Raw genomic sequence first — 15,368 nt, 5'->3', positions numbered from 1 at the left:
GTCATAGGCTCTCTTTGTTTGACTGCACTGTAACCTCACCACACATACACACCCCTTGACCCTGTACTCCCTTGCTATTGTTGATGTGTCGTATTGAGGAGGTTGCAAAAAAAAAAATAGAGGACACCACTGTCACTTCTCATTAGTGCTAAAAGCTAAACTGATGAAGATGGCTCTCAAGATGCTGCTTAATGTTTTAAAAGAGGGTGTGTTTTTAACCTCAGGGGATGCATGAACTCGCCCGTTAATGTCTTAACTACAGCTCAACATTAAAATTAACAGAATACACCAGAAGATGGTAATTAAATAAACAAAAACATGCTTGGGTGTTCTTGGTATGTTTTTGCACTCGCTTATTTATTGTAGGCGTTATAATAAAGTTCAGTTGTTCTTATTGGAGTTGCTTGCAATAATGTTCACACCCTTTTTAGACTTTTTAAAATTTTATTACATCAAAACCACACATTTCCATGTATATTATTGGAGACCCGTGATCTGCATGTTGTTGAAAGTTGGTAGAGATGTTCCCCAAAAAACACCTGCAGCTGTAATTAGGGCATAAGTTAATTCCATAATCAGTAATGACTAGTTAGCAGCGATGCTAAAAGTAAATGGAGACCACATTTTCATAGATCTTTGCTTTTGTCTTTAAGAAATGCAAATTATGTTCTACCTCGTAATAGTTGTAAGTTGCTTTATGCTGTCCTGAAAACCTCTAGTAAACTTAGTTGAGGGTTTGTGGTTGTAATGTGAGAAAATATAAAAAGGCATTTATACTTTAGTAAATATAATACATTTTTCATGAAGTTCATCAGAAGTTCAGTGTCACTGATGTGGGAGTCCTGTTCTGTGATTTCTGTAGTAGTACAGTTGTTTAGCAAGATTTTTGTCTGGACTGAAGAAATGGCTTAGTTTCTTAGTTTGAGTCTTCTTTTAGTTTTAATTAGTGAATGTTGCCAGGTTTCTTCTCAGCCTTAAATGCTGTAGTTTGGCTCAGTTCTGTCCCCGCACTGATGAAATAATCTGTTTAAGTGAAGCCCACTGTGGAATGTGCTTTAGGAATTTTTTTGATTTGGACTTGCTCCTCATTTGACCTTTGCTTATCCGGTCATTTTCAATAGATAGAGGATCTCTTAATTCTGTTGCTTGGCTGGAAGTCTGGACAGTGTGCTGCTGATTGAGAGCTTAAATCTGTTAATGTCAAAGCTGTTGTGCATTCCTCAGAGCTGGAGCTGCTGCAGACATGCTGAAGGAGCACTTCAAGGAAGTGGAAGTGGTTAACCCTGACCTCCCAGATTGACCTTTTGAGGAGGTCTCCTTTAGGAGATCAATAAACCCATCACATGAAAATCATTACATGACCCTACTTTATTAACTGAAGACACCAGCTTCTTGTTGCTTCAAATCATGTTTTGGAAATGTAAAACTTCAGGAAGACAGCTGCAAATATTCCCTTAGTTGTCTGATAGATTTTCTCTCCTCTCTCTTACAGAAGCCAGTTATTTTTTTTCCCGAGGCCTCATCATCATTTAGCTTCATTAGTCTGTCGCTGCTCTGATTTGGTTACAGGAAGAACCTTGAAACAACCAACAGCCCCCATTCACACAGACATTAACTTGCCCCTGTTTTGAAGCAACAGCAGAGCATAAATGGCAAATAAGTCATGTGGATTCTCACATTGCTGTTTTCTTGTACGGAAAAATATATTTTCAGTCTTCATTTAAATTTAGAAATTGGAGAGAACACTCACAATTTATATGTTTAAATGTTCATTGTTTAGTTTTTTTATTATTATTATTTTAATACACCGGTATCACTTCTCTTTCATGCGGACCTGGCAACCCTAAAAGCTTAAGTAGAAGATGACTGGACTTACTCTCTTCTCCCCGGCAGATGTTTCACCTCTCATCCAAAAGGCTTCTTCAGTTCCATTTTTAAATACATGTGAAATATAGTTTTTAATGGATAAGAATGTCACATTAACTCAGTTCATTTAATTTACATGTAAGGCCAAAGTTATCCCTGGCAGATTTGAGCTGAAACTAATCTTTTAATGTGACAAAACATTTTTATTCTGACGGGAAGTAATATTTATGTCTTGAAGTGACCCAGCCGAGTTCCTGACTTAAATCTGTGAGATAATCTGTTGGAGGGAGCTAACGATTCAAACCTCAAAGACTTGGAGCTTGTCACCCAAGGCAAATCATCAAAATACCAGTGGGAACATGCAGAAAACCTGTCAGCAATTACAGTGGTTTGATTCCTGTAGTGTAAAATTTGAATGATCCTTTTTTTTGCTGTTGTTGAAAAGGCATAAATAAATAAAATGTAGTAAGGCAAATTATTTATCTCAAAATTCATGGTTCTTTTCCATTGTTTTACTGTCTTTAAAGATGCCTGTCTTCTCTCTTTTAGGAATCAAAATTTCTTGATTGAATGAATAGAATTTTACTCAAAAATCTGCCAAGAGTATGAATAAGTTTGTGTTTAACTATAGATCTATCAGTGACCTAAACACAGAGTCACTGATCCAGACATACAGAGAGAACAAAACTGAGAAAACAAAACGTGAAGGCAGCAATAGCTGTGTCAGTAAACATGTAAACAGCGCAATTGTTGCAATTATTGCAATAAATGCAATTATTGCTGCCACTGAGTAATGGACAGGGGGTCATTAAGTCTTAGCTATAAAGTAAAAAGAAGGTTTTATATTCAAATGAAAAGTTTTAAACCTAGTCCCAAGAGCAAACCAGGTGTTGACATGCTTATGGACAAAAACAGTTCTCCATCTCTAAAAATAAGTAAATAAAAGCTGACTAAAGCAGTACCTGCCTCTAACTAGAAGAAATAATTTAAGAAAATAGTCTGACATTTTTGTAAACTTACCTGTTTACTTTGCTAAGAGTTTATTTAAAAAAAAAAAAAAAAAACTTGTAGCAGGAAACTTAATTAAATTCACTTTTTAGCAGTATTAAATAAAAGTTCCTCTTGGCTCTTCTGATAATTATTTGTTGGCATGTCCCAACAGTTTGATTTCAGACGTACTGTAGAAAAATGTGTTTGAACAGTTGCACGAAACAGAGAAACAGATTGAAAATAAATCATGTCAAAAACCTGTCTACCCTTTCTCTCTTCAAGTGTTTGATGAGGTAGGTTTTGTTGCGTGTGCGTGTTTAATGGTATTGCTGAAATGATGCTTGTAGTTCAGCAATTAAAGCAACTTACCGTAATTGAAACTAGTTGGCTGTCTTTGCACTTTTTATTAGTTTACTTGCATCAAAAATGTAATTCACTTGCATTTTAAGGCTTGTTTAACTCCCAGATAGTTAATTTGTTTGCAACAATATCCTCACTGCTAACTTTTCATAGCTGGCAGTGGTTAAACAGGAGAAGAAGAACACAAATCCCTGATTTGGTCACACATCTGTCTGTCCTTGCTACAAGTTGTTAAAGGGGAAATCTAGACTAATCAGCATTACATCAAACAAATTGAATATGACAGATGTATTTATTATAGCTGAGTAACTTTCTCAATCTGCTTTTGAGCTGTCATCAGCTTGACATGTGAGCAGGTATTAATCCAGATGTTATTCACAATTAATCAAGCGTGTATTTCTGACAGGCGTGCAGCTTGAGTAGCGCTACCTAATGCCTGCTGATTTATTATTTGTGTCTGAATGTAATGTTTAATTCTAGTTATGAAGTCCAACATTAGCAAAGTGTGCTTCCTCCAACAGGCCTTTTAGCATGTTAACATGACATAAAAAATTAATATTTTAGCATTTCCGTGCTTTTTGCACATAAACGGAAATCTCAAACTGTTTACATCTGAGGCACTATCTTACTGTATTTATCACAAATTCTCTTTTACTGTTTCAAGTCAGAATAAATTAATACAGTAATTATTGTTACATCAGGGTTTGCGCTACCTTGCATTACTATAACACAGCAGTTAAAGAATCAACTGATTTTACACAAGGAAAAAGTTTAGGGTCTGGAATACCAAGAATGTGTCTGCAGCTTCACTGTTTTATACTACATCGAGAGGAAAATGTTGGATTTAATTGAACCTTACAGTTTCTTTCCAGCTGAAACACATTTGATTTCAATCCTGGACAACTTTTAACACACTTTAAGAACAGTTTTTATGCAGTTGGGAGAAGCATAGGATATATTATAATCAGGTAGGGGTGCACTGATAAATCGGCTTCAGTTTCCTTACTTTCGGGAGATCGCTTGGCCGATATTTGTATGAGAATCCAATCATATTGATCAATCCGATCTGCCTCCACAAAAGTCTGAAAATCACTTACTGTTCACTTTTGTTCTGCCTTGAGAGGACTGACTGACAGACTCGCCTATCTGGTCACGTCTGCATGTGCACGGATAACAATCGTCGCCATTGTTGCTAGCTTAGTGACCTTGTCTCTATGTTTACCAACTTTTCAGACAAAAAAATTGATATTGACTTAGATTGGAATTGGCAGGTCAGTTTTTTAAAGATTGGTGATCGGCCAAAAAACTGCAATCGGTGCACTGATATTATCAAGGAATAGATACGTATGGAAAAAAAGACTAAATGATTCAACCATCCATTTTATCAGTCTGTCCATTGTCCATCTGCACTTTCTTCCATTTTTTTATCTTTCCACCCATGAGTTTATTCATGCATCCATCTCTCTGCTTGTCCTTTCCTTGTCTATTTATCAGTGTATCCATCCATCCATCTCAAAGTGCAGAATTTTGTTGTGTCAAATGTGTAGGAACTGAACATTTATCACTGCATGTCTTCGAGTATTTGAGGACTTTTCTTGATGGACCCTTTACATTCCTCTTTGGTTAATCAGTGTGAAGATGAAGCAGCCCACAGCTATGGCCTGGGACCCCTCTGTGGGAGCTGCAACATCTGTGATGGCCTAAAACATCCCCCCACCCCACCCACTGCTGCTGCTGCTGTGACCGTACACATACACAGAAACACACCCGGTCCCACGGCACAACCAAGTAGAAAACAGACGAAGGCGATAAAGTTGCACTGTGTCTCCTGTACGATGAGACGTAATGTTTTCTTGCATTATAAGCAGACACCATTTAGGCAAATCAGTGAAATTAGCAACAGAAAAGAAAAGTTCTGTAAGCAATGTGCTTCTGTTCGTTTGGGTAGGCGAAACACCGGTAGAGAGGGGGTAGTTTGTTTCTACATAAAATGGTCAGTCTATCTAGAGCCTGATCTGCATGACTCTGCACTGCAGAGAAATGCATCTGACAGTGTAACAGCCAGACTAAATAAAGGCTTGGTCTTGTTCTGCAGCTACAGGTAGCTGACACAATCTAGATGCTAATCAGTGTTCACATCCTGACATCACATGATGCCAAAAAACAAAAACAAAGGTGTTTCTTATCAGCTGATTGTTTTGTGGGAATTTGTGTAGTGATTCACCTTTTTGTGTTCCAAAGGAAGGTGTATCTGCTCACCTACAGATTTCTTGATTTTTACCACTTTTTTTTTATGTTTCAGATCAACAAATAAAATGTTATATCAAGTAAGAGAACACTTCTGTTTTGATTTAGGCTATACTAACCAGTATGGCTCCATGTGAAAAAGTAAATCTAAGTCTTGTAGCCAAAGGAATTGTAACTCACTTATAACTCGCAGAGTTGGTGGTTGAGTTAATAACACCAAGGCAAATATATTCATAAAGCATACTTCAGCAACAACTTTTCCTGACCAATTTGATGCCAGGCAGCTTTTATTTAGGAGATTTCTAGATTCTACAGGTTGGGCAGTAACAAAGTCTATTTTAAGCTTGTGAATTTGAGCTCATCCTTCCAGTTTTCTGTGGTTAATCACACTGAATTTATTATTTAACAAGAATAGGGATGGTTGCTTTTTCACTTAGGTCGAGGTTGGTTTGGGGAGATTTTAGCTCATTAATAAAGAAAGTCATTATTTAAAAACTGCCTTTTGTGCTTATTTGGACTATCTGTAACAAAAAAGAAAAAACTAAAGAAATCTGAAAAAGGGGCAAACGTTTTTTTGCAAAACTTTTGATGAGGCAGACCTAATTTATAGCAGCTGGCCTTCGATAATATTGAAGTGTAAAACATTAATGTATTTGTTGCTGTAAGCTGAATGACACTGATGAATGAGAAGTATTAGATTGTAGCTTATGTGATCTTAACTTTACCTTGAATTGCTTGTTTTTGCTCGTTTTACAAATTAATCATACATTAAGCTATCAGTTACATCTACTTTCCTCTTTTGGCCCCTTGTGTTGGAAAAACATCAAATGAAATGAAAAAATCCCTGTTCTTCTTGGTTTTTTTGGTTTCAAATGCCAGCAAAATTGATTTCACATAAACTGTCAATAAGAAAATCCTAACGATGATGAGAGAAGTCTTTTCTGACTGGATTATGTTATGGAAACAAAAAACAATACCAGATGCTGGAAGTTTGCTGATAAGTGCTTGTTTTTGTGACTTTAAATACTCTAATGCCCATTTAGGCATGCTTTGAAGCTTACATGGCATACAGTTGTAAGTGGCTTGGTGCTGATGAACAAGGAAACATAGACAGAGTGATTTAACAGAGGAAGTTTGCATTTGAGGCAAAGCAGAAATTAAAGGCCACTGCAGAAGATTTGTAGATCTAAAGTTTATGTGCTCCCTATGAGCTTTGCTGCTGTTCGCTGCAGTGACTGTACTAATCAGTCTATAAAGTGGCCATCTGATGGCTGCAGCCTATAGATTACTGCTTTGTTTTGTGATTTTTCTGTGTCCTCATCGCCTGCGGTCATCCGCCTACATCGTATGTCTTTTTCCTGGTGCACCTTCACGTTCCTATGGTAACCAGCACCAGCAGTACCCGTCAGCATTTGAAGTGGTTCTGCTGAAACAAGCTCTGCTTTAGTACTGATCACTACTCTGCATTTTTGATCCTGTTGCTGAAAAAAGATCCACATTCAAATAAGCCAGTTTTTCTACTTGCCATGGGCTGGTGTGAAATTATTACAGTATGACATTATGAATAAAAATTTTAAGTTGACACAAGAACGAAACTGCTTTTATTCAAAGCAGGAAACTAACAATTGATAACTGCTGCTAAACCAGTATAACACTTGCGTGACTTATAATCTTATTATCTCTAACACATTTGTTTTGGGTTTTTTTTTTATTCTGATACAAGAACTTAATAAAAAATGTAGAATAAACCCGTGTTAAATTTAGTAATTCCTTTCATGTGCATTTTGCTCAGGATATTATACCTTTTATTGCCATTATGCTCTTCATAAAATTACATTGGGAATCAAACAATCAGATTTTAGCTGATAAATTAGTCAGGCTATCTGCTCTAGTGGCCTTCATGCAGCTTTGTATGTTGCTTAGAGCGGAAATGATGTCGCTGACCCTGTTGAAACTGACTCTGTTCTGGTGGTTTCCTACTCTTGTACTTCCCTAGTTTTGTAACGTTTTGCACAATGCTCAATCCGAAGAGCAGCAGCACGGAGTTGGAAACCACCTCCGCTTTTACAAGCATATGAGTCATCTTTATTACTAATTGTTACACAAACGTCAAACGACGCCTGAGAAACACACAAGTAGATGTGGGAATCTTTAGGTGCTTTATGGTCAATTTTCAATCCAAAAGGCCACAGTGCCGTTACACATCAGTTGTTAATTTATTTGGTTCCCTAAGTTTGTTGTTGTTTAACTTACTTAGCTTACTTTTTTCTCACTCTGTCAATAGCCTGACAGTGTGAGTCTTTTATGGTTTCACCCTAGAAAACTTGCTAACCCTGGTGGTTGGAATGCTAGGGCCGTCCACCAGCTGCCCACTGTTTTTGTGTTAATAATTGTTAAATGTTGACAGGAAATTTGAAAATATGACTAAGCGGCCCGCCAGGCTTATCATGCGGTAGGGGACACAGTCTTTGGTGCAGAAGGTGCTGGTTGCGATGCATATGGGTTTGTTATGTATTCACCATAAACTGTCTGGGTTCTGCACTTCCATGCTTCCTACTTCCACCTTTTGTGTTCCTCAAAATTAGGTTAAAAATCAACTATGAATGTCTTTTCCATGCAAACTCTTTAATTAGCACTATTATTCACCAACATTTCTGAAACATTCAAGTTTTATGAAATCAATTGGCTAGAGATAGAAATTTAATCGTTTTTGTTTTATCAGCTTTGACTGGTAAATAGGTCTAGTTCTCACGGATCAAAACTAAGTACTCCCATTATTTTCATTCTATAAACAATCAACTGTTTATATAATTTTATTTTTATTAAATAAAAATCATATGAAAGTAAGGGACAGATTCTTTGATGCCTAAAATGGAATTAAGGATGTTTGGATTTGACAGGATTTCAATTGCTAAAACTTGTATTCAATAACTATTATGAAGTGTGCTTTATAGTGTTGGGAGGCGTAAAAGTCCTCCAGGCTCGAGCCAGTCCTAAAAAAACTACAACTTAAGTTGACAAAGTTCTTTTAATCGCTTATTGTTATAAATAAGTTGATCAGAAAGTGAATTATTTCAGGTTGGTTTTAAATTTAAGTCATAACAAACCTTAAATGTCTTTAATTTAACTCACTATTACGTGCAGAAACCTGCACCTATAGTTCAGTGAAGCCATTTTAGGGAGGATAAAAACGTGCACTGTTCAATTTCAGTGCATACAGTAGAAAACAGATCAGAATCACAGAGGATGGTGGGAAATCTGAGTTGTGAAAAGGTTGTAAGAGTGTCAATCTCCACCTCCCAGTGTTGGAGTTTGAGTGAACCAGCACTGCCTGCTCTGTATGGGGTCACCTTCTTCAACACATATGTGCTCATTGCCCACCTCTGGCTTCTGTGTGAATATTCACACAGACATGAATTTTCTCTGGCACATTAGATTAAATCATACTACGTGAGCCATTACATTTACTTAAATTTGTAACTTGTATGTCACAATTAGTAAGCTTACTGTTAATTAGTAAGATTGTGATCAATTTCTGGCAATATTTGAATGTGGTCGTAGATATGCTATTTATAGTCAATTTATTTCTGAAAACAGCAGATGAACAATATATTGAATTATCATCGTCGTTACAATATCTGCATATCTTGGTTCCCAGGGGGTTTTAAAAAGTGTAAAATTTGAAAATAAAAATGTAAGGCCTTAAAAAGACTTTGACTCGAGGTCTTAAATTTAAACCGAAATGGTATTAAAAAGTATTTAAAAGGTCTTAATTTTAACTCATTGAAACTTGCAATAAGCTTATGCAATATCATAATCACAAAGAGCTGCTTGGACAGAATATTTGGTAGAATACTGTTTTAAAGTGTCATGCATGCAACGATCCATCCAAGTATTGTATTTGGCCAGTTTGACGGTGTTTCCCCGCCCAGCAGAAGGGGGCCCGGCTGAACGGTGCGGTACGGATTGGATACATGAGCCACTTTTACAATGGAAACAGAGAAAATAGCGTACCAAACCACACCGACCCGAGCTGTACCACTCAGTGGAAACGAGGCACACTGGAAATGGTGAAAACATTATGATGAAGAAGTAAACCGGAAAAATTTGGGTTAAATGTAATCAATACTGTCACATTGTATTGCAATAGTATTTAAATTATATGCTTTCTTGATATTGTGCAGCCTTTGTCAAAACTACAATTATAACATCAGAATTGTCCATTCACATTTACATGGGAATTCACACACATATTGTCACAATCTTTGTGTTAAAGCTGGGATGTTATTAGCAGGCTGAAGTGTGAAGGAGGACTGACAGAAGAAGGTTTCTGCACCAGAGTTGACAGTAATCCATCTTACCCACAACAAAATGCCAGTGATGGTAAAGGTGCAGGCATCCTTCCAGCTTTATACTCTTGTTTTTTTTCCCCCCTGTGCTGTCACACTTCAGAGTAGTGGATGTTGTGATTTTATTTTCTATGTGCTTCAGTCATTTCTATTTATGCGTTTGTGAGTTTTTCTTTATTCATTCTATTTTTTTTACACCATCAATCTGCAAGAAACTGTGTGCAAAAATAGCCCGTCAGGTTAAATCTGACATATTTCTCATGATGGACTCAAGTCTTCATGTTAATTAATGTCCACAGTCTTTTTTTTCTCTTTTTTCCCCCCAAGTTAACAAACAAACATGGGGATGTTTCATCTCCAGTGAGCAAGCTGCACATCCACTATAATGAGACAGGATTTGCATTTTTTCTTAGCAAAACCTCTGACAGATGAACTTATTTATTTATGAGGCTATTTATTCTGGGTTCATCCTTGTTCTCAGACATCCACTGAGGGGGTTAGTCCATCTCGGTTCTGGCTGTTTGACAGTCATTCTGTCTGGCAGTGCTGCACAGAACGATTCCTCTACTAAATATACACCAGATGCTCAAGATGCAATCAGTCGCACTCACCCAAGTTCACGCTCAGACAGTAGCACGCTGATGCCTGCTGGAACATAATCTCTGCTGCCGCCGCTGCTGCTCACAGAGGTTCACTTTTAATGGTAAGAAAGCAAAAGCTTTAAGCTTGTTCAGGAATCCGCCTGTGTTTGTTTTACATAACCAGCTTTCTGATCCTCTTAATAACCACTGACCTTATGAAGAGGCGTTGACTCGACTCTGTAAACTTGTGCGAGAAGCGTCTTGTGGCATCCATGTGGTTTACCAGTAATGATGGACACTCCACTTGTTTATACTCTGCGTCCTTTGGTATGGGTGGTGTTGAGACCTTTTAAAAGCAAAGATTAGATCACTCTTGTTTTTTTATTTATTTATGTATTTACACTGGAAACAAAGCTTGACAATAAACCAGATAGAACAGCTCCACAAATAAATACATAATTTAATTATTAATTTGATCACATACGTTGTCTATATTAATGTTATTAAGACAAAGTTACAAATCCCCCTAGATCCCCCTAGTCTTTTTCCACGTTAGTGACTTTTTAAAAAATGTGATATGATTTGCCTGTGATATGTGTTCTATAATATACACATGTGCTGTGTGTAGACATATTTGTTGGCTTGAGAAAATATTCAACAACTATTATTCGAGCACTCTACAAATCTGGTCTTTGTAAAAGAGTGACATCAGAAGGCAGCCATTGTAAAGGCCTTGAGAAGTTTTCATTACTGCTTGCCACTTGGTTGCATCAAACAGGAAATAAATGGAAGATGGTGCTCTGGTGAGATGTGACCAGATTTGAGCTTTTCTTTGCCAAATTGTGCATGTGGTGGGAAACCATCAGCACCCTAAACACACTGTTCTTGGAATGGCCAAAACAGTCATCCTCTAGAATTGCGATGCGCTCTGAGAAATACCTCGTTTGCAATTGCAATGAAAATTGGCTCAAAAAGGTTTTGACTCGGGGAGCTGCAAGTAAATCAATTTTCAGGTTCAAGTCCAGCTTCCATGTAATTATTATGTGCTCCTTTCTATTGGCCTATCACAAAACCATCCCAATTTTAATTTTGCGGTTGTAATGTGACAAAATGCGAAAACATTTTGGTTTGGTTCAAGAGGAATTAATACATGAGCAAGTTAAAGATGTGGCAACACTTTACTGTGGTAAAACAGTCACTCACCCAGTTAGTGACTCTTAGCTACCCCCATTTTCTCCCCTCAAGTGTTATGTTGTGTTTGGCAGGATAAGTGGACCCTGACAGATCAGTATTGATTAAACTGTATTTGCCAGACAGTAACGATGGTTCCCCTCAGGACATTGTTTGCTTGCTACCACCCTGCCCCTCCTGGTAATCTACTAAGACCTTCTGATACGCTCCTCTCTACTGCTCTTAGGCCCCTCACTCTCAAGCAGTTCATGTTGCCTCCACGTCTTCTGCAATTTCATCTATTAAAATGGTAGCTTTAGACAGGATAAGAGAGTTCAGAGGGCTTGTATTTGTTTCTTTTTATCTTTGTGTGCAAATTAAGTCTGGATTTGTCTACTGTTGTAATATTGTTGCTCCAAGGTAAAGTTTTTGATCAGCAGAAACCTACACTACCAGGAGTTTATGTCTGTGTTTGAGTATGTCCATGGAGACTTGTTTACAGTGCAGCACAGATAGACAGCCTCAGGCATATCTGCTCAGTATCCTCACCAACAATACACCCATATCGATGGCATTTAGTTTTTATTACCCCATACAGATCACTGGGAAAAAAACAAAAAGAACACAATGAAGATGTTTCATAGAGCAAACTAGTTCAGGACATTAAGAAAAAAAAGTTTGTTAGCTTGTTGTTGATGTTAACTTACCCTGTGCTTAAAGTATTTTTATTATGTATACCAAGAACAGCCCTGGACTTCCCTGTCCACTATCAATACAATAACAAGTTGACTTCAGTTTTCTGAAACTTTTATTTCACTTTTTTTCTCTTTACAGACTAAAGTACAGAGCTTCCTCTGCCTGCACAGTCACACCAAACCTTTCACTAATTGCTTTACCTGCACAACTGAAGGCAGAAAAGGTAAGACTACTGCATATTAAAAAGTTTAATTTTAATATGTGAATGATCTATTAAGCGATTTGGTGTATGTTCTGATGAGAGATTATAACCAGTTAACCAGTGTTATTGAGCTTTCTGTATTCAGAATCTCTGTCTCCATAAATGAGCTTCATAGAACTATTAGATTAGATGTTCTTTATTCTTAAATTTATCTTAATTGTTTCTTCAAGACTTTTTCCAATTTTTGATTTGGAAAGAAATTTTGTTTTGTCTCAACGCATTGTTTTATCTGCTCTTTTGGCATATAAAACTAATTATTTGTAGTTCCGTAATGACTTTATCCAAACATCTCAATGCAATCCTATAAAATATCTTACTGCATTAAACAAGCATTACCAAATACATTACTGGCATACAGCTCTTGTATGCAAAGCACTTACATAATTAGCTAATATTTATTGCAGTCCAAGCAGCTACTTGCTGTTGACGTTCAGTGTTTTTGTGATGATAATGTGCTGTAGCATGCAGGCCTGGTTTACATTCATGTTTTTTTTGTGTCATTTATTATATTACTCTATATATAATATATAAAGACATGGATGTTTTTCTAGTTGTAAGCTAAAAGTGTGAAAATATAACCTGCAGCAGCACAGAACAACACTGTTTAAATCAGATCTATAATTCAAGAATCATAGTCCAATACAGACATTGGATCAGAAAGATTACACCATGAGAGAGTCATACCCATCCATGCCTGCTCACGATCTTTTCCTGACCTAAGCAAACACCAGAGCTTTTTTTTTTCTGCTCAGTTCTGGATTTCACCAATGAGCTGATTTGGAGCATTCAGTAAGGAAACATTTTCAGCTGCAAATGTTCTGAAAGTGTAGTCTAAATACAGTGATGTGGGAGGAGCGGAGCTCTAAAAACTTCACTGTTTTTGTCTTTTTCTCCTTCAGCCTTCTGTTTTGTGTTTGTTTAAATCAAGATTTAGTAGTCTGGGATCTTTTAAAGTTGCACAGATATTTAAAAGTTCAAACAAATTCTCATTTAGTTTTTAAATCCTTATCGCCAAATTGATCAGCAAATGATGACCGGTGGGCTACAGTTAATTTCCTCCTGCTAACTCCAAATCATTAGCGTTTTTATATCAATGTTTGACACTTGCTAAATTAGTCCTCTCACCCTATCCTTTAGTCTTCCTCCTCCTCCTCATGGGCTGTCTTGGTGTCATGGGACAGCAGCCTGGCAAACAGACGGATTGAAGTGACACTCACAACTTTAGTGGAGATTCATCTGCACGATGTAGACGGAAATCAGCAGAGACAGGGACTGCGGGGATGGGAAAGAGTTGAGGGAAGCGGGGCGACTGTGAGAGAAGTGCAGCTCGGTGACTCTGGTCTGAGAGGCAGAGATGTCGCCTCCAGATAACCCAGACAGACTTACAGGCCCAATATAGAGCAGAGTCGGAGGCTTCGGCAGAGAACTTCCTTCTAGCCTGCTGTTCACATTTGTCACTGTTGTTTCTTGTGTTTCCTGTGAGAGTTTTGTTGTGATTAAAGTTTTTCTCTCTGTATTACAAAGGACAACTTTCATATTTATCAAGCAGGATAGACTCGTATCCCAAAGCAGGAGTAACATACTTAAATCATGTCATTATTTGGACTTCTATATACATAGTTGGAGGTTTTCTGTTGTTTCTTTCCCTTTTACACACAGCTGTAAGTGATCATTTAATAATCATGACAGCAGAACATCAACAAGTAAATCTGCATGTTAAATGTGGGATAGAGGAAGTAAATCATTTTACTCCATCGGGGGATTGCAAGTAGACACACTGTCGTTCTGCAGCATGTCTTTGTGAGCTTAAGGGGAGCAATGAAACATTCAAACCCTAACATATATACTTGGTTCACTTAAGAGCTCTGACATTTTAGCATTTCAGCAGTGATGCCTTTGTTTTTAGTTCTCCTTGGTTCAAACCCACAAAAAGCCTTGAAGGTTGCTCAGCTTTAAATATTGTTTTCTGTAGACACTTGTGATAGTGGAAAAAGTATTTAAAAAAAACATTATTATTCAACAAAGTGGTAGGTGAAAAAGTAAAAAATATACTACTTCTGTCTTTCTTTCTTTTTTTACATTTCACCCCATTTTTTTGGATCTGGTTTCCAGTTTGTTGTGCTGTTCTTGTGAAATATGATCCATTATGACCCCTGATTGAATTAAAATATCTTTAAAAAGCACGCTAGTTGATAAAATGTTCCTAGTTTAAGATCCAGATTTTCTTTGAGTACACTGAGAGAACATTACTTCAAATTGTTTTAATGTCAAGGCAAACGAGAACGGTCGCCCCAACATTTCTGAATGGATTTTGATGCGTTTGTGTAATTTTTCCTATTCGTGTCAAGTACAGTTGACATTTAATGCAGTGACATCTGATTTATGGCTGCTGTTTGTCCTCTGTGTCTTTCTGTGCCTGGCACGATTAGCACTCACCAAACTGGAAGAGCGGCATGTTAAAGTCTCGCAGCGTTTTTGTTGTTGAGCAACAACAAAGAGGGAAGATTTATTGCATTAATGATGCAAATAATTTTTAAATGCCAAGAATTAACACTCATGTGGTCATAATTTGTAGCTTAAGTTGTATTTATGACTAGCACTTCCACTCAGTTCATTCTTCTGTCAATAGTTGAATACTGACATAATTTTCTGCTGCAACGTCTACTGTGTGAGTGTTGTTTTTCAAGGAAAGGTGTAAATCTTAAAAGATCGTTCCTAAAATCACAATTTACGCCAGAGAACTGGCTTTGGTTTTATTGGCCAAGAACTTCTGCGCAGCAAAGATGATTCATTGTTTAACTAAAAATCAATAAAACAGAAGTACTGTCATCACTATATACTTGGAAT

General features: G+C 37.1%; 1 protein-coding gene across 5 annotated transcripts in view; it reads left to right on the top strand.

Annotated features, from left to right (window-relative positions):
• The window catches only part of sipa1l3 (signal-induced proliferation-associated 1 like 3), an 84,655-nt gene that overhangs the window by 29,416 nt on the left and 39,871 nt on the right, over nt 1-15,368 (top strand). For all 5 annotated transcript variants that reach the window (XM_027999069.1, XM_027999067.1, XM_027999068.1 and 2 more), the window contains one exon: nt 12,398-12,482. The gene's annotated coding sequence lies outside the window, so the exon portion shown is untranslated. The remainder of the gene's footprint in view (nt 1-12,397; nt 12,483-15,368) is intronic.

The sequence above is a fragment of the Xiphophorus couchianus genome, chromosome 18 (genome assembly GCF_001444195.1).
Source record: "Xiphophorus couchianus chromosome 18, X_couchianus-1.0, whole genome shotgun sequence".
NCBI classification, from domain to species: domain Eukaryota; kingdom Metazoa; phylum Chordata; class Actinopteri; order Cyprinodontiformes; family Poeciliidae; genus Xiphophorus; species Xiphophorus couchianus.
The sequence above is the reverse complement of the archived record's forward strand: the minus strand, read 5'-3'. Positions and strand labels throughout refer to the sequence as shown.